This window comes from Martes martes, assembly GCF_963455335.1.
Source record: "Martes martes genome assembly, chromosome: 11".
NCBI lineage: Eukaryota > Metazoa > Chordata > Mammalia > Carnivora > Mustelidae > Martes > Martes martes.
The window spans coordinates 79183297-79203945 of NC_137899.1; the positions used below are offsets into that span (position 1 = coordinate 79183297).

The 20649-nt window shown below is 38.3% G+C and overlaps 1 protein-coding gene across 2 annotated transcripts in view; it reads left to right on the forward strand.

Annotated features, from left to right (window-relative positions):
- Positions 1 to 20649, forward strand: part of CPED1 (cadherin like and PC-esterase domain containing 1) — a 268463-nt gene that overhangs the window by 162574 nt on the left and 85240 nt on the right. The window lies entirely within an intron of this gene.

The following is a 20649-nucleotide window of genomic DNA, read 5'->3' on the forward strand; positions in this document are numbered from 1 at the left end:
GGTGGTACCTATCTCTAGGACTGGTAAGAGGTCAGTCTTCCAAAGCTCACAGCTAAGAATGGACAAGAATCAATTACTGAAAGAAACTGGGAATACTCTTTCAAGAGAGATGGGTGCTGGGAAGCAAAGAGCAGTTTCCATCTAAGGTCCATCTTCTTCTGTAGATACTTCTTCCAGGTTCTAGGACTTTAAACCTGAGATAGCTATGAAATGCCTACCTCCTCATGGATTCCATCCACTTCTCTAACTGCATATGAACCACGTTTACTTAAATAATTCTCTCTCACATTCAATATCTTTACTCTCAAACTCATTATTTCTCGTATCCTCTTGACTTCTCCCAACCTTCCAACGATTAGTCAAGGTCTTTGGGTGCAAGAGATAGAAATCAGTTCTGGCTAACCTGAGAAGGAAATGAACTTATTTAAAACATATACGGTGACCTACAGAATTGAGCTATTGAGGGAAGACTAAAGAACCAGAAAATAGACAGGAATCAAAGGAAGTGGAAGAAGCCACAGATAGTGTCACACCATGAGAACCATCTGGTCTGGATGCCACTCCTGGCACTGTCACTCCCGCTGCCAGTGGACACACTCTCTTTTCCAGATGCCCCCCTCTTCCAGATCCTACAGGCTACTGCTTCTGCCACTGCTTCATTCCAACAAATGAATTCAACACTGTCTCTTCTTATTCATATCATTTGCTCCAAAATTAAATTCTTGAGGTGGGACATGCCATTGGCCAAGTTCAGATCACACGTCCTGTCCAATTTATCAAACAGATGGAACAGGAGTATCTGGGCTTTCCTAGTAGAGGAAGTCTCCTAAGAGAGAAAAGATTGAGTAACAGGTGGTGAAAGAAATGACAAATGTCTCCAATTCTGGTATTTTGTTGAACCTCCCAATAGGAAGACAGCTATTGGTTCTATGTAAGTAAGTGTGTTCTCAAACCGATAGCTCTCCAAAGACAGAATAAAAAAGGCCCTCTCCAGAGGCAACACGTGTCCCTTTAAAGCATCCAAAGCGTAGATTAGTTGACCACTTGGTGCCAAAATGAAAGAAGGAATTCAGGCATCACAAGCTTGGGTGGACCCAACAACTTTCTAAAACCTCACTTACTCATACGTTGTAAAGAAATTAAAAGGATTAGAAGAATATCCCGCTCTCTGTTCCTGCCAGATGCTATGCTCTTACTTTCACTGTCAGCGTGTGTGTAAATACCGAGGAGCAAAACTTCAGGATGTTACAAGTCTGCTCTGAAGGGCATAAAATTCTGTGAGCCCTCCCTTTTCCAGATGACACGGGGCCTGCCCCACGGCTGGCTACTCGGCCCAAGGCTTGGAGGGGCGGTGGGCCAAAGCACATTTGAAGGATTAGACCCACAGCTTGCCATACAATTCCTGTCCAGTCTACTACACCTCCTATAGTTCACTACCATCTAGATCATGGTTTCTTCAAGTGTCACTGCCTGCATGTGCTCATTGTAGGGGCTGATGATACCCTCCCCCATTTTCACTAGGGCTCACCGCCCTTGCTAGCATCAGCCACCTTCATGCTCCTTTCTTTCCTCTCTTGTCACTACTTTTCCTTATACTAGTGATTCTCAAACTTGAGTGTGTGGCACAATGTCCTGGAGGGCTTGTAAAAGCATGGCTTGTTGGCCCCAGCCCATTTCTGACTCAGTAGGACTGAGGTGGGGCCCAAGACTGTGCATGTCTACCCGGTTTCCTGGTGATGCTGATCCCCCGTGTCTGGTCCAGGAACTGTACTTTGAGAACCATAGCTTTTTACCATCCCTGAGCATATGCCCTTTGCTTCTCATGTAGAAAGCACCTGCTTTTAGGATTCTGTAGCTCAGGTACGTGTACTTTTCAATGCAGTTCTGTGCCCACTTATTTACATGCTAGGAATGCCTATTTCTTTACCTCTCAAAAAACTCTCTTGCTGTGTGTGAAAACACAAATTTCTAGGTAACGTCACCAGTGAGATAGTTTTCCAGGGAACAAAATAAATCCCTTCTATGGTATATCCCATAACTTGACTTTCAACCATATATTGATCACTCTGTATTCTTTATGACACAAATGTGTTTTTATTCTTTTTCTTAATATTTTCTTAACTTTCATGTAAGTGATTCTGAACAACAAAGATTATTTTGTGTATGTTTTTTTCTTGAATTCTCCAATACCATTAAAGGCATTTATGCTTTACACGTGTAACATATCATATCAGATTATTTCAATAATTATCTCGTAACAAGTTATTTTTTTAAAGATTTTATTTTTATTTGACAGAGATCACAAGTAGGCAGAGAGGCAGACGGGGGTGGGGAGCAGGATCCCCGCTGAGCAGAGAGCCTCATGTGGGGCTTGATCCCAGGAACCTGAGATCATGACCTGAGCCGAAGGCAGAGGCTTAACCCACTGAGCCACTCAGGCATCCCTTGATAACATAATTTCTTATGTTTTCAAGTTTTATTTGCCCTTGTTAAACATAACTGAAACCTATGAAAACAAAAAGGAACAAAACAAAACAGAAAGGAAAACTTCACCAAATACCAGATCAAAGACATATCACAGAAGGTAGTATATTCTGAATAAAAACTTTAAGAATCCAACAAGTGCTTTTTTTCTTAGTTTGTTTCTTGTATTCGTTTTGGTGGGAGCAATTCTAAAAGCAAAAGTACACCTCTTTTTGTCAAATTTTAAAATTTTGAAACTTCTGTATTGTTCAGTGATGAAAATAAAGGCTGTACTCATTAATGGACCACATTCATGTTTGGTGACACATCATTGTATGAATATATTCAAATAATCTTTATCCCACTCCTCCTACTACTCAGTCATGAAAGGGCGATGATATGTTTAGCAATCATTTGACCAATCTGTACGTCATTCGAAAGTCCTTTTCTAAGAAATTCATCCCCTCTGCACTCCAATTTCCTTCTCATTCTCTTTCCTTCTCTCCTTCTCTGTCATTCTCTCCCGAATCTCTAGAGACCTCCCCACAGAGTTCACAACACATCTACTGACTACTTCTGTGCTCTGTATGATTAATGGCTACCAAGTCTAAAGTTTCTAAGTTATTTTTTTCTTTCTTGTTCTCCTTTTATAGTGTTTGGATTGGGAGGAAATAAATTTTTTACTGTTCAGAAAAAGTCTTAAAATATTTTAAGATTGGAATTTATAAAGTCCAACATTTTTTTTGATTCTGGCTTTCACTAAAATCATTTGTATTTCATTTGTGAAATGTCTACATGGTTTCTTCAGAATCAAACCAAAATATGATTTCATGTATTTGTGGCTTTTACAAACTCCATGCTGTACAGAGTCATCCAAGTTTTTAGAAACACTGTCACGTATGTAGCTATTTTCACAAATCAACATCCTTCCTATTAAATCAGTTAAGTAAATCTGATTTTTTCACTCTAGAATGCTAATTGAGTGAACATAATCTACCTACTACCTTTGCCAATAGGTCCTCTTTGAGTGAACGGTATTTTTTTTGAACCACTAGACATGATGCCACTTAACTTCTCAGAAAATTGCTACGATCTGTAAAATGGAGATAATAGCACTCGTCCCAACCTATTTCCCTGGGTTATTAAGAATAAAATGACAGGGGCACCTGGGAGGCTTAGTTGGTTAAGCGTCTGCCTTCAGGTCAGTCATGATCCCAGCGTCCTGGGATCCAGCCCCACATAAGGCTCCCTCTCGCACTCCCCCTGCTTGTTCTCTCTCTCTCTCACTCGCTCTCTCTCTCCCTGTGTCAAATAAATAAATAAATTAAATATTTTTTTAAAAAAGAATAAAATGATGATAGATAGAAAAGCCTTTTGTAAATTAGAAGTTACTATTGAAATGAAAGAGATTATATTATATTAATTTATATATTAGGTATATTGATTAATTTTAAATGATTCCATTTACTCTTTTGCGGGGGTTTCATTTAAACATTATATTCTAATATCATACTCTACCAGAAGAAAAGTTGCTGTTTTCTTGGATAATAAATTGAAATCTGTAACCAAATTGGACAAGCCTGCATTGTAAAACAGCTCATAACGGTTTTCTCTCTGCCAGTTCCAAGGAGATATTTATCTTTGAATTTTAAGAGGTGAAGTTATTTTGGTTCCTTTTATCATTAGAGTAATTCCATGTTTCTTCTTCCTTGTAAAGTTAAGAATCATGTAGTAAAAAAATACATATACAATAGGCTATGACATTTTCCCAAATGTTACAAGAAATAAATGTAGAAAAAAGCCCTTTAATGTAAAAATTCCTAAGTGTTAACAGATCGTGAAAATCGGCAACAACTGTTGTCCTCAGATCATGATCTACAAGTAGAGGGCAGATAATTCCACAGAGATGAAAAGAGTGCGTCTGGTGTTTAAGGTGTGGCCACATTTGACTTTCATGTCCTTTGGGGACACGACACATTTTGTGGAAGAAGAAAGTTCACGCAGCTGCCTTTGCTAATCAGTCAATATGGCCCAGCCCCTGAGGGAGGAAGGCAGAGGCGGCTACACTCTGAGGCCCACCAGTCTTGCTGATTAACAGCAAATATGCTGGTAAAGTCACCCTCTAAGTCTGTCTAGCCCATCAGGCCTAGAAATGTAATTTAGATGATTATCTCCGTGCCCATTAAACCTTGTGACCTATAGCAGTTCGTTTGAAGTCTGCCTGCTTACACTTGCTAATAGGAAAAAAGAAGGATTAACTCAGAGGTCACGAAATCAGAGTGTAGCCAGGATGATGATGGCAAAAGTGCGTAAGAAACTTTCCTCTGCCCCTGTAGGAAAGAGGAAGAACCTTAAGAATGAGGGGCTGTCAACAGAATTCATTTCTTTATGGAAAAAGGAATCCTTTGGAATGTAACAAAGAGCGAATCCTTCACGCCCCCCCCCGTTAGTTTCTGCCTGTTTGTTTAATTTACAGGTGTCATATTCTAGCAAGGTGGGATATCAGGATTAAGATCGTGGGATTGTTGAAAAGGATCATGGCTCAGAGTCTGTTTGGGAAGCTTAATGCAGGTAATAGATCTGCATCTATAGTTACGTGAGGTAGACGCTTTCACAGATCTGGGATCTGTTACAGACGTCAGACAATCTGGAGGCACCTGGGTGGCTCAGTGGGTTAAGCTTCTGTCTTCGGCTCAGGTCATGATCTCAGGGTCCTGGGATCCAGCCCAGCATTGGGCTCTCTGCTCAGCAGGGAGCCTGCTTCCCCCCCACCCCAACCTCTGCCTGCCTCTCTGCCTACTTGTGATCTCTCTCTCTCTGTCAAATAAATAAATAAAACCTTAAAAAAAAAAAAAACCGGAACAGAAAATAAACAAGAAGTTAAACAATTTGGTGTGAAAGAACCTACTAGAACCCATTAGTTTTAGTTCATCTCATCTGAGCTTATTGCTTTTAAAGTTGCAAGAGTTAAGCTCCGTTCCTAAGGTCCTTGTTCGATGCAGCTTCTCTGTGTATTCAGAGTACGTCATTACTGGCATACTTTTTAGACACCATAATAGCATAAGTATTTATTACTGGTCAGAGTTTTTAATATGTGGAGAGAGTTGCTCAAAAAGCTACTTATCAGCTGACCTCTTTACCAGTTGGATGTTTAAACTTTCACTTTATGAAAATCTGAAACGAATTCTTAAAATTCACAGTTCTTAAAACATTAGTGAGAAGACTATTTCAAGAGTAGTCCTCCCCAACCAAAGGATCAAAGTTCTGGATTCTCTTAACACATTTAAAACATGACTTTAATTGCCAAAACAAGTTCCTACATAGTCTTTTGGAAACAAGACTATTTGTAAAGCTAGACCTTTTAATATGAGAAACTCTACAAATGTTTTGTGGTCATAAGAAACAGGAAAATCAAGCTCAAGTTTGAAAGCTTAACTTGGTCTTTTTATTTTCTAAATTCATAATGCCTGATAATAATTGAAATTAATATAAAATACAATGTTAGTGTTCTGTGCACATACTTGCAAAGTGTTCTGGTGAAATTTTAAATTACAATTTTTTTTTTAATGTGAAATGCATGGGGCTCCTGGGTGGCTCAGTGGGTTAAAGCCTCTGCCTTTGGCTCAGGTCATGATCTCAGGGTCCTGGAATTGAGCCCCGCATTGGGCTCTCTGCTCAGCAGGGAGCCTGCTTCCCCTCTCTCTCTGCCTGCCTCTCTGCCTACTTGTGATCTGTCTGTCAAATAAATAAATAAAATCTTAAATAAAAATTAAAATAAAATAAAATGTGAAATGCAATTGATGTAGAAGTCAAATTACATGTATGATTGAAAATGTATAGAAGTTTCAACATTAGATAGATTTCAGGTCATCATGTTTTATAAAACTGTCAAATTAATAAGCTGCCTATAGCTCTCATAGATAGTTAAAATTAGCTTTAGTCATATTCCTAAGAAAGTGTTAAAATGGTTGTAAAATTAAAATAAATTTATAAGGTTCTATAAGGAAGGTAATTAGATACAATTAACTTTAATTAAGAAAAAGGAACCTTGGGGCGCCTGGGTGGCTCAGTGGGTTAAAGCCTCTGCCTTCAGCTCAGGTCATGATCCCAGGGTCCTGGGATCGAGCCCTACATCGGGCTCTCTGCTCTGCAGGGAGCCTGCTTCCCTCTCTCTCTCTCTGCCTGCCTCTCTGCCTACTTGTGATCTGTCTGTCAAATAAATAAATAAATAAATAAATAAATAAAAAAAAGAAAAAGGAACCTTATTATTTATACTTTTGAAATTTTTGGTCCTGCTTATTTTCCTTTTTAAAATGTATTTTTGTTCTTAAATACAGTTTTCTATTTTATATTAAGATCAGGATAGCACTGGGCACCCGGGTGGCTCAGTTGGTCAAACGTTTGCTTTTGGCTCAGGTCATGGTCCCAGGACTCTGGGATCAAGCCAGCCATCAGGCTCTCTGCTTAGTGGCGAGCCTGCCTCTCCCTCTCAGCCCCACTCTCCCCCATGCTCTCTCAAATAACTAAATAAAAATCTTAAAAAAAAAAAAAAGTATAGCATTGAATTTGATTGAGTTTTTTTTCGGAAGGTAGCGATAATCCAAGCTTCTTTGTTTTCATAAAACTTGGATCAAATGTTTGATCAAAATATAATTTTCCAAAAAAAATATGATTTTCATTTTTTAATGAGCTACCAGAATTTAAACATCAAAAGAATCACATAAAAACCTGAATTTTCATTCCTGGTCATGATCTGGCAATCCCAGGTCTATCTTCCCAGATGACAACTATTACCGTTACCTGATTTACTCTCCCTAGAGTAATAATCTGGACCATTTTATACTCTCCATTTTTTTTTTACCATACGTGTGAGCATTCCAGGTGAGCCTCGGACCCAGGGCAGTTCTCAGGAAGGGGCCTGGATTTTGGAATTAATAAATCAGGTTGATGGAGGGAATTGATTTCTTTCCAGTCATTTGTTTCCATGTTTCCAAATCAAATAATAATTTTATCCCATTATTCTCATCTCCCTGTGATGACTGCTCATGCAAAACTCGGTAAGCACAGGAGTTCTTATCTGTCGTGTCACTCCTGAAGCCTGTGCCTGTGTAGGTGCTTAATAAACATTTGTTTGTTGAATGAAAGTAGCTCTTCCAATAAAAGAGGTTATCTATTGGCCACATGGGGAAAAAAGTCATTTCATGGAATTCTTCACTTAAACAAGAATATCAGATATAAAGTGGTCCCTGAGAAATTAGTGACTGAATCTTCTAAGTTCATCATTCTTGTATCCCAGTGCCTGAAAGAATGCCTGACACATGATGGACATCCAATAAGTACTTGTTGAATAAATGAATGAATGATCACATCCATCTGTGGTGAATATGTCCAGAGAAGAGTGACAGCCAAAGTGATGCTTTTCATTCTGTGTTCAGGATAATAGTGCTGAGATGTGATTTCTCTTGGGCATTGGTAAATGGATTCGGAGTTAATAAAAATGATAGATTCAATTTTTTTTAACAACATTAAAGGACTTGGGTTTGAAATTTCTTTCTTTTCCCCATTAGAGATGGTTCCACTAAAACAAATTATTTTATCAATGCCTATGGGAGACATCATTTTCTCCACTCACCCCCACCATAACCTATACTTTCTGATTTTACAGTGACCATACCTTAGTGACACTTGTATTTACACACATATCTCCTCAATCGTATTTCTCCCTTGTCTTGATTATCCCTGCTACCCTGCTTACAGTGGTGCAAGGTTGATGTCCAGCAAATGTTTGTTGAATGAGTGTATGAGTGATGCAGAATAAATTCATATAAGAAATACACATAGTTTTCATAATGATTAACTTAATGCATCAAAGTTGATGAGATACTCTATATTTAAGAGCATGAGACACATTATCAGAGAATCTACATTCTTGGGTGCCTGGGTGGCTCACTGGGTTAAGCCTCTGACTTCGGCTCAGGTCATGATCTCAGGGTCCTGGGATCGAGCCCCGCATCAGGCTCTCTGCTCAGCAGGGAGTCTGTTTCCCCCACCCCCCCTGCCTGCCTCTCTGCTTACTTGTGATCTCTCTCTGTCAAATAAATAAATAAAATCTTTAGAAAAAAAAGAAAATCTACATTCTTGATATTCCTCTGTGACTTTAAGCAGGCGGCTGTACCTCTCTGAGCCCTGGTTTTATCATTTATGCAAAGTGAGTAACTTTCATAGGCCTCCTCACCATAGGTCACGTTCTGCTTGGGAAAAAGGTCTCGTGCTTCTCTATATAAATTTACATTTTTTTGATTCATTAACAATGTATACTTATTACCTCAACAATTACAATTAAATAAACTTCACAGTAATATATATAAAATGCTTAAAACAGGATCCAAAAAATTAATAATGACTCAATAAAGAGTAACAGTTATTTTTGTTATTATTATTATTATTATTATTATAGTGTATTAGGTACAGTGTGGATTAAAATAGGCCCAATCCCTGTCCTCATGGGGCTCAGAGTCTAGTGGGGAAAACTAATGTTCAATCAATATCAAATAATTAATTATAATTGTCATAAGTACTATGGGGAAGTACAAAGTATAATGAAAAATGAGTTTCTATCCTTTATTTAAATTCAAAAGATGAGATCTTTATGCCTTTCAACTTAATATTACCTACCAAGGTGGGTTTTCATCATTGTTAAATGATTTTATAAAGTGTTGGTTAAAGACTTTGTAATATAATGAGTAGATGTTAATCTCCCTCTACCACTTAAATTTAGAAGAACTCCTGTACCAAAGAATTAAAATTACTCAAACTTAAGTGACTGTTTTTCTTTAATACATTTTTACATATTTTCCAATGGACTGAGTTTGTTTTAACTGATAATAGAAATAATATTTTAGGTTATCAAATGAAAAAAATGTCTAAATTTAGAGAAACTCATAAATTTATTTTGTGATCACTTGTATACTCATTAGCTAGTAAATTTTTCTTTTCTTTTCTTTTTCTTTTTTTTTTTTTTAGACTTTATTTATTTATTTGACAGAGAAAGAGATCACAAGTAGGCAGAGAGGCAGGCAGAGAGAGGGAGAAGCAGGCTCCCCGCTGAGCAGAGAGCCTGATGCGGGGCTCAATCCCAGCACCCCAGGATCATAAACCAAGCCAAAGGCAGAGGCTTCAACACACTGAGCCACCCAGGCGCCCTGCTAGTAAATTTTTCTTATGAAAAATAGCTGTATCTTTATTAGCAACATGCCATATTGCAAATTCTGATATTATTCAATGACTGTAGACTTTACTGGAAGCAAGAATTTTGAAAATACATACTGTCATTATATCCATCCATAGTATCTCTTGACCCTGCTTTCAAAGTAATGTTTTCTACAACCAACACATGGTATTTAATATATTATACTATAACCTTTTTGGACTTTCTTTGTAAATGTCACTCAATATAATAAAACAATGTTCTGAAATTATCTGAAAACCTGAATATTTCATTTTTCAAACTTTTCCTGATATCCCATAAATATATCTTGTGTATTCTTCCCACAATGGACGAAATAGTGTTTCTTACTGTTTTTAAGTCTCTCATTGCCTAAGAATTGGGGTATCTCTACTTACCATTTCTAAATTAAGATGCATTCATTACATAATCAATGGATATTTGTTATTAAGTTGAATTCTAATGGTCAATAATACATTTCCTACTATCATTATGACCTTAGAATTTGGAATCGGAAAGCCATGGTTTGAGCCCCTTTTTCTCTTAAAAATCTATTTATTTATACCCTTCTGTGAAAAAGAAGGCTTTGAGTTGGCTTGCAGTGAAAGCTATATAAAAATAGTAGCAAAATAGAGCTGGAGGGAGGGAAAGGTTAAATAATTTGTCAAGGTCGAACAGCTAGTAATTCGCAGACCACATCCCTACCTAAGCCCCCGTCCTCTGTGACTGAGGAGAATGATTATGTCTGCCACAGAGAGGGCTGTGCTGGATGGGTAGAAATCAGTGTCTTATGAACTGAATGTTTGGAGATATATATTTGCAGATTTACAAATAACTATAAATCTAGTGCTTAATTCACAGTGCTAGACAAGTATTAAAAACCAAGAATCCTTTTTTTTTTATCTCCCAGTTCTATCAATTCCGCCCAAACTGAAATATTCTGAATGTTTTTTCTCTTAAATTTTTTTTTCTCTATTGCAAGTTGGACCTGTGCTGGAGATTTCCTTTTTTTCTTCTTTTGTTTTAATATAGTTAATAAATCTCTTATGAAACAAAGATTACAGAAAGCTACTTTCTGATAAAATGGTACAGTTACGGTGGTATTAAAAATATCTTAACAAATATGATATATATCCTTTCAGAATTTTGATTTATGTGCCTGTCTGTTTAAAATAGAAGGATGACCTGTCATAAAAGGATACATAGATAGATGGCTTAGTCTAAACACCTGAATAGTTTGGAGTTTTGTACTGTGTCTTGGTTTGCTCAAAGTCAGGTCCCAAACAGAATATAATCTGTGATAACCTGGAGTAAATGCACGTAACCCATTACTCAGTGTATTGACAGATCCCGCTGGCTCTATCAGGCTAAGAAGAATCATCTAGATTTATAGATTTATTATTAAAGGATTTACAAGTCTCTAGTAATTAATAATTTTAAATTTTATGCAAATGAAAGGATCTAGATTAAATATATATATATGTCGACACACACACTGTCCTGTGATTATCTCTTTCTTCACGTGTGTACATATTTTGAATCTCCAACTTGACACCAATGTCTGTGAGGCAGAGATCACATTTTTTGTGTAGGGGTGGGAAGAGTTGGAAGGAGCTTTACATCTCCCCTTATCGTTTAGCTCAATGACATGCAGTTATTCAGAGGGGCTTGTAATAACTCATAAAATAATAGAGTTTTACATGCTGATACTCATTTAATCATCACAATGGCCCTCTGTGATATTATTATAGATATTAATATAATATTAATATTATAGGCATTACTTTAATATTATTATATATAATATTTATTGCTGTTATATTAGTGTATAATTAATGATTAATTGTATTATGTATACTGATTAATTATATTAATTACTATAAAATAGTGTGATATGAATATAGACATTATTGTTAACACCCCTTTTTTATCATTATAAAAACTAAGGCAAAGGGCTGTTAAGTATCTTGCTGAGATTACATGGGATAGGGGAGCTGGGATTCAAATGCAGTTTGGTTCCAAAGTCTTGTATTCTCAACTCGTCTTCCTTTCTGCCTTAGCTAAAAGTCATCAAGGTTATTCCTGCGATGATGTTTTTGTTTCTTGGATTCAAATATGAATAGTTCAAGAAAACTGCAAAATTAAAGATGAATTCTCTCTAAAAGGCAGGCCTCCTTTTTAAGGTAAAAATACATGAAGTGTAACGTCTATCGTATTTTGGAACTTGCCCACATGACATGGCTGTTTACCCAGCGTAGGAAGAGTGATAGAGGCAGGCTGAGGCCGACTCCCCAGTGAGCCAACAGACTGAGACGGGAGGCTGGGAAGCAGATCTTGATAACAAGAGGTTTGTCGGGCGAGGCAGCCAGACCCTGCGTGATGGTTTCTCTGTTTTCCTAGGAACAGTGGCAGCAGCCTTACACAGAGCACGATGACATGAGGCAAGGGGCCTCTTATGTAGAGCGGCCTGGAATGAATGACATTTGGTGATTTAGCACAAGCAGTTGAAACACTTAGAGGACCCTGCCCACAGGGATAGAGTTAAAGCAATAACAGGAAATTTTCACTAAAAAAACTTCTTAATGCTAAAAACAAAAGCCTACTGGATAATGTTGAAAGAGAAGGGAATTTCTATAAATATTTCATGGACTTACAACCTTCATAGAAGCCACCATCTTTCTCACGGTTGTCTTCCTTCCTTTCTTTCTTTCCTACTTTTTAAATTTGTTTCCCAGGGAATCCATAGCTTTTGTAATATTACATTTGTAATATTACCCAGAAGAGCATCATTTGGAATTATTACATTTAGTTTTGGTTTGCTCATCACTAAAAGCATAAACCAGTTGGATAGAGTTCAGAGCAAAGCAAGGGAAACTGTTAAGAGAATGGAAAGACTGATTTATTTGCCATGATTAAAGGAACCAAATATGTCCAAAAGGAGAGGCAAGGGGCATGACAACTACTCAGAAATATCTGAAAGATGCAAGGGCTCCCGGAAGGAGACCCATTTTTTTAATCTGAGGAACAGCAAGTGTGCTTTGTCAAATGGATTTGGTTTAGAAAGAAAAATGGCTGCTTCGTGCATGGATAGGGACAGCAGAAGGAATGACTCTGATGTGACTTACTATACACCTTCTCAGCAGATATTCCCTCATTCTGATAGACAAGGATGAGCTGAAGTAAAATGCAAGTTATCTGTATTATTTGCATCCTGGAAATTTCCGAAATCCTTGGAAAGGAAGCATCTATGATTACAGGGAATAGGAGTGCTCCAGAGGATGGAACGGTGGATGGCTTTAATCCGTCACGTGCTCATCTACAGCTACTTCAATTTACTGGCCAGGAAGGGAGAGGATCCTGGCAACCAGGTGCTTCCTTAGGCTTAGCAAGGAAGGGTGGTGACTTACGTTTTTCTGTTTGGGTTGGCTTTTTCGTTTTCATGGAAAGTGCCACTGGGATTTAGGACCAAATTATGTTCCAGCTACCTTCCCATGAGTAGAATGACTTCCTAGTGAGAGAGGTATGGGCTCCTCTCTTGGCTCTGTCACTTGCTCCTTAAAATGGGAACAATAAAGTCTTGCCTTCCTGACAGGAGTATGGGCTGTGCGTCCAGTTGCCCTGCTCACAGAAGGTGCCGGGTTGACATCCGTTCTCTCTCCTTGGCACCACCCCATTCTCTCTTCATCCTCGCAACCCCCACAGAAACTAAATCTGCACAAATTCCTGGCATTGCCTGTTTTAAATATTTTTCTAGAGAAGCAGAAAAGTTGATTTTATCGGAAAACCCTCAATTCACCAAAAAAACTCCAAAAAAGCTCTAAAACCTGGTATAAGCCAAACAAAATATAAATATAGACACACGATTTATTCCATAGAGGGTTCTGGAAATGCTGTGGTTGAGGTTTAAGGTGACCTGATGTCTTTATAAATATTATAAATTTTTAAAAAATTTTAGAAAAGTAAAACAGGCATCAAATGCTAATGAACAAAGTTTAAACAGAAGAATTGTGGTGGACAGTCCCTTTCAAGGAGCAGCCAGTGGGTGGTGCTCCCCTGCAGCTCAGCGATCACCCTTCGTGGAGGACAGGTTTGCCGATGGTCTTTAAGTTCTGCCATACATGTAATGAGGTGTTATTTTGTCATTAGCCTGTGCTCCTTCCTGCCTTCCATGCGGAATCTGCTCATACCCCCACACAGTAAGGTTGCTATAGCATAAAGACAAGTAAGAAGATGGTCGATTCAGTCAGCTGAATTCTGCCCTATGGAAGAGGTTTCTAGGAACCGGTCCCTCAGAACCACCTCCAAGATATTACTGTTCTCTGGACTCTGGATGGCATAAACAGGAGGGAAAAGCAACAAGGAAGAGAGAGAGCTGGGTGCCACGAAGTGTCCCTGGGAAGAGGTCCTTGACGATCCTGTCTGTCCCCAGAGCCACAAAGAGGTTGGAACTGGCAGCAGAGACAATCTCTCCCTCCCTTTTCCGAATGCAGCCTGTGAGGAGAGGGCAAGTTGAGCTAGCAACTTGTGAAAGCAGGAGAAATGACAGCATGGAGTACTCATGAGAGAGCCTCCTGAAGGACTCAGAGGGAGCGTCTGAGACAACCCCGCCCATGTCTTATGGCCCCATTACGGAATGCAGATGCATCCAGATGTTTCCTGTCCTTGGACTTGCACCTATTATACTAACACACGTGTGTATTGTTTTGGTTAAGCTGGAGAGCCCTGCTCTCGTGCTGAAACGTCAGGGCAGAGAGGGTGTGGGGGACTGTTTGGTCAGAAAGACCCATTTGAAGTACATTTAAAGATGACTACTAAAAATTTAAAAATGTGGTACCTGGGTAGCTCAGTTGATTAAGTAACCAACTGTCGATCTCAGCTAGATCTTGATCTCAAGGTCGTGAGTTCAAGCCCATGGTCGGGCTCCAGGCCCAGGATAGAGCCTACTTTAAAAAAAAAAAAAAAAAAAAAAAAAAAAAAAACAAAAAAAACCTGCAAAACAAGAAATTGTGCAGATAAGTGGACGGGACTGTGGAAAATGCTGTGGCCCGAACTATAGTTGAGGCAATGCACAGGGCTGTATGAGGAAGGTGGAGGTTCGTGGCACAGGGAGTGAAGGAGCCAAGCAGTGAAATGTGGTAGAAGGACCTGAGTTTAGAAGACAAAGGGTGGGGGCACCTGGGTGGCTCAGTGGGTTAAAGCCTCTCCCTTCAGCTCAGGTCATTGTCCCAAGATCCTGGGATCGAGCCCCGCATCGGGCTCTCTCCTCTGTGGGGAGCCTGCTTCCTCCTCTCTCTCTCTGCCTACCTCAAATAAACAAATAAATCTTTTTAAAAAAAAAAATTTTTTTTAAAAAGAAGAGGATGAATGGTGGCCAGTTAATCCACTGGGAAAGAAGATAAGCTGAGTTTTTGGAGCACATGAGGTCGTTCACTGGACGAGCTGAGGTGAAGACACAGGTGGCCCCTGAACAGACACTGAAAGGAGCAGGACAAGAGGAGGGTTGGAGATGTGGGTGTCGTTGGTATGAAAGTGAGCATCTGTGAAGCCAGTTAAAGTATTTGGGGAGAAGAGTAGTGCCAAGATGTCTAAGGAGAGAATTAAGGGAGAGCTCTCTACTTAGAGGGTAAAAAATGCAACAGAAAAGCAAGGTCAGAGGTATGAGAGGTGAACCAAGGCCCAGAAAATCAAGTGGGAGAGATGTTTCAAAAAAGGAGCCATCAGCGGAAGCGAAGGCTGCGGAAAAGCCGAGGGGAGTGGGACCCTGAGCCGAGGCCGGTTGGCCTAGTCGGCAAGGAGGTTGGCGAACTTAGAATGAACTGTTTCCCTGGAGCGGTGAGGGCAGAAGCCAGGTTGCTAAAGGTAAGAAAGGAGTGATGAGGAGGAATTAACAGCAGTGGAGATAAATACTCTTTTAAGAAGTTTGGCAGTGAATGAGGTAGAGAATGACGGAGTCAGGTCAGGCACAGCATGTCCGAAAGTATCCAGCTTCATGTAGCCCTTTATGTTTTAATGTATATGTGCAATAAATCTAAAGGATGGGGAGGATTATTATCTGAAGAGGATTTTCTGTCCCACATCTTACTGAAGTCCTATCACCATAGTATATGGAATGGAATGTTTCTGGTACCTTCTTCCCACCAGCACCAGGAGAAAGCTCGGTTCATGAGTCTATAGCTTTATGTCTTTAATTATGGAACTCACTTTATTTGCTTCATATCCTTTTTTGATTTTCTGTTGTCTGTATGAAATGAAGTGTGTTCAGATGCTTAAAATTTGAGATTAATCATAGCTCGACAGCTATGGCTCTTAAACTCAACATAGCAATTTACAGTTAATTTCTTAACTATTGTGTATTAAAGGTTATTGTTTAGCGCTGGTCCAAGGGAGGAAGGGACAAGTGCATTTTAGTTGTATTAATAAGAAGTCCAATTAATTCTATTCTTTGATAGTTTATGGTTTCTTTAGTTGATGCTTAATGTTTTAAATTATTCACGGTATTTGTGAAGGGGAAAAAAGAAGCTGACAAAGATCATGCTATGTTCATGAGATATATGGGAATCAGAAACATCACATGTAGAGCATAGAACTGATTTGTAGTTGTGTTTTTCTGTTTCTTGTATGAGTCTGTCAAAGTTCCCATCACTTTCCTATTCTCTCAGTGAATGAGTTCCTTGTATTTCCAGAATTCTGGAGTAGTATCAGATGTGGCCTACATGATGTCTAGCTTTCTTCCTGACGAATTCTCAACAGTCAGGGTCCCACTGCACTTAGGGCAATTGCAAGAGATGTGTGTGATGATTTTTGAACTGACTCATCACGTCTTCATAGAAGTGGTTATCACACTGCCGGACGAACAACTGAGGGTCTATTTTCACATTTTCCCAGCTGATGGCCTGTTTCACCCTTTGTTTGTTTGTTTGTTTTAAACCAGTACCTGCATAGTTTCCTCAGATTTTTAGAAGTATAATTCTCTGGGAAAATATCAGCACTAAAATGGAAATAGAGGGGAAAAAATAATAAAATGGGAATAAACTTTCAAGGGGAAGGCAAATCCGATTTCCTTTTAAGAATTCTGAGCTCTTAATTTGGTTTTCTCCATTATTCATGCACGAAGAGATACTATGTTTCTTTTCAGTCAGAATATATCTCTTTTGTTTGATTTTCTTTTAAAAACACTAGATTGTATATTCTTATCATTTTAATTGGTAGCTTAACTCACCATTCAACTAATTTTAATGTTTTAAAGACATAATAAAAGTTAGACTTCAGAGAAGCCAAAAGTGACAAAATAAGCAGTCCTTCAGATGAGGATAGGAATTTTTATTTTTATTTTTATTTTAGGACTTTGAAGCCAATAGTAATATGCTCAAAAAATTATTTTAATACAGAGGCACCTGGGTGGCTCATTCAGTTAAGCATCTGACTAGATTGGAGCTCATGTCATGATCTCAGGGTAGGGAGATCAAGACCCTTGTCGGGCTCTGCACTCAGGGCAGAGTCTCCTGGAGTTTCTCTCTCTCCCTCTCTTCTGCCCCTCCCCCCACTCATGTGCGCTTCCTTGCCCTCTCTCTCTCTTTCTAAAATAAATTTTAAAGAATTATTTAATACAACTACATAGAGTTTATGACAAAAATCTAGAATCCCATGGTATATTTTCTGTACACTCTTATTCTCCAAGTGTTTCCTGTCTTATTGTCACTTCCCCCACCAGTGAATCACACCTTGATACACACTTGCTGTATTCATATGAGTGGTTATCACACTGTAGGAGAGAAAACCGTTTTCAGCTAATGCCTATTTTACATTTTTTAAAAAAGATGAATCACTTCCCTAGCTTGCTTGACACAGAGGTATATTCTTTAGGTATCCCTGAGGGTTTAGGAGAGTTTCACCCATCAGCTATGAGGAAAAGGATATTCCATGCAAAGGGAGCAGAATGAGAACCAAAACATGAAAATTGAAGTTCCCAGTTGTTCAAATATCAAAATATTTATGTATTGCTTAGTAAAGATCCATGATCTCCAGGCCCCAGCAATGAATGAAGTGTACTGGAATCTGTACATTTCCTTGGATGGAATTCAAGATATTAATTTGAAATACATTTCTCACAAAATATTGCTATGATTAATACATAAATACATTATTGATTTTGAATGAAATCATAACATTTAGAAAATTTTTATATTCTATATCAGAAAGATGTCATAAAAAGTTCTATCCAATTCCATTGCTAACCAAGAAGTATTAGTCAGTTCTTAACTAAAATATCAGCGGGCTAAAATGTCAGCTTAAAAGTTTGCAAATATTGTTGCTTGCATAGATGGATTTGTAATATTTTAATGAACTTTAGTAAGTTTGTTATTCTAAAAATGTGAGAAAGGTTCTATAATTAGGTCCATTTTGCAGATTGGGAAAATAAAGCACAGAATGGTTGAGTCACTTTCCAAAGATCACACAGCTAGTTTATGACAGGTCTAGAATATGATTGTCATACTCTAAAAAACTCTAACTAAAAGAATATTGGGTGCATATTGAGTATGTTTCAGTATCATAACTCTTAGTATAGTTCTGAGTTAGGTATTTCTGGACAGAACTGATACATGGAGATTCAAAGGCTATCTCCATTCCAAAATAAACATGGGAAAGTATTTAGGGCTCATTTATGTTTCGCTACCTCAGCTGTGTCACACATGTGTACTTCTCTCATAAAAACATTCTGCACTGGACAGCCAACATATTAAAATATTTCTGTTCTTTTAGACAATAAGAAACAGTAAAAACCACTATAAAAGCTACAGTGGAATTAGACCTGTCAGCCCACACTAAACACTTAAATGAGAGCCTTTTATTTTTAGTTTTAATGATGTTACATTTCCTGAAATAAAGATTCATGTAAAGTTCATGCAGATAATACCAGAAGAGTTAGGTAGACCGTGTTAAAGTATTTACCCCTTCATTCAAAGCAGATCGACCCTTATGCAAATGAAAGAAATCCACTTAATGGAGACAGTACTGGTAACAGTTCCCTTCCTCCCATCCACCTTCCTCTTCTTTCATTATTTGTCTTGTGGTTATTGAGCATCATTATGTTTCTAAGCCTGAGACTTCTCTTCTGATTCACCTGATGTTCAGTGTAAATGGAAGCAGCATGCTGGTGAGACCACAGTTTCTAGAGTCAGATGGCCCTGGGCTTAACTTCCAGTTTTCCCCTTGCCACTGGGCTTACTTTGGTCAAGTTACTTGACCTCATCTCTAAGATGGGGATACCAGTACCTACCTCACTGTGTCATTGTGAGCATTATTTAATTAAAGAAAACAACATATAGAACCTAAAGAGACCACTGTGCCTGGTACATGAAGGTGACTAAAATATATTAGCTCCCTCCTTTTACCTTACTCCCCTTTTTACTAGATTTCTTTTTCCTTCAAGGAATCATTCCTATTTATCATTCTAAGGTCCAAACTTTATCCCTCTGAAGAAAAAAAAGTTCATTTGGTTTTTCTACAAAGCTTTACGAATATGTAAGAATCTGCCAGAAATTATAATTATTAATAGTCACAGATAATTCATAATAATTACATGCAGGAGAACCCGCAAGCTTTCCCCAAATGCCAAGGGCTTATCTAAACTTTCTGGGCTGAGAAATTATTTGGCTTATGGTGGTCCAATAGTTCTTTCACTCAAGATGTCTAGCAGCTTCTATTGCCCTTCAGCTTTGAAATTCTCAATTTTGTAGCTGTCTGTGGGAAATCAATGGCAAATGGCAATTATACTTTCGAAGTTGGTTTCTAATAGATATTAAGAATTGGGCACAGAATATGGTTGTTTGGATAACTGAAGAGGTACCAGACTGTACCTCTTTTTAATCATCTTTGATGATTAAAGGCTCATGCAACTCACTTGGGGGAAAACCAGTTGTTTTCTACACTTCTTTAAAAATGATTTCTTTTGGGACGCCTGGGTGGCTCAGTTGGTTGGGCGGCTGCCTTCCGCTCAGGTCATGATCCCAGCGTCCTGGGATCGAGTCCCGCATCGGGCTCCTTGCTCCGCAGGGGGCCTGCTTCTCCCTCTGCCACTGTGTCTGCCTGTGCTCGCTCTCTCTCTCTCTCTCTCTCTGACAAATAAATAAATAAAATCTTTAAAAAAAATGATTTCTTTTGCCTGGCTCTTTTCTTCTGAGAGGAAGGAAGTGGAACCACAGTGGCATTCTTCATATGGATGTTGAAGAGCTTAGGTGGAGCCATCTTCCCCTATTATTTAAGTGATAAATTTGCATTGTAACAGGGGAGGAGAGTTCCGTAAGGCTACAGAAAAACGAAGGGCAAACCATCAGTCTTTGTGAACAGTAAAAATGTGAACAATTGAAATGTAAATACAGTTAAGATTCTAGTCCACTTCCACATAAATGTGAAATAAATAATATTATTATTTTAATTTAATCCTAAAGCTGTTTTCCATTATTTCTGTGTTTTACTACACCCATCAAAAGCCATACAATGCTTAACCTTTCTTGCAAAGCTTGTAAGGAGACTCGTGTTTCCTCTTAATAAGTTTTGCATTGTATTCCACACAGAAAACCAGTGGGTGGGTTTTCCACTTCTTCCAACTTTAACAATATTAGAGATAATTGTAACTATTTTCTGAGTTGTACTTTGTTATACGGAGTTATACAGAGCACACTTAACAATTGCCTTAATCAAAACCTGGCAGATAAATTGGAGTGAGAACTGGAAGTGAATAGAAAATCATTGCAAAATGGATACTGGAAATGTGCTCAGTTGTCACGGATACTAAATGAATGGGGGAGTAAGGATAAATAAGTTTTAAATGAAAGATAAACAACTTCTCTCTGAAAGCAGTTAAGTTTCTTTAACAAAGTGACCATCGCAAAGCCTAGAGAAGGAAACAATATTCCAGTAAGAATACAGTTGAAAGCATAACCATAATTGTTGCCATATAT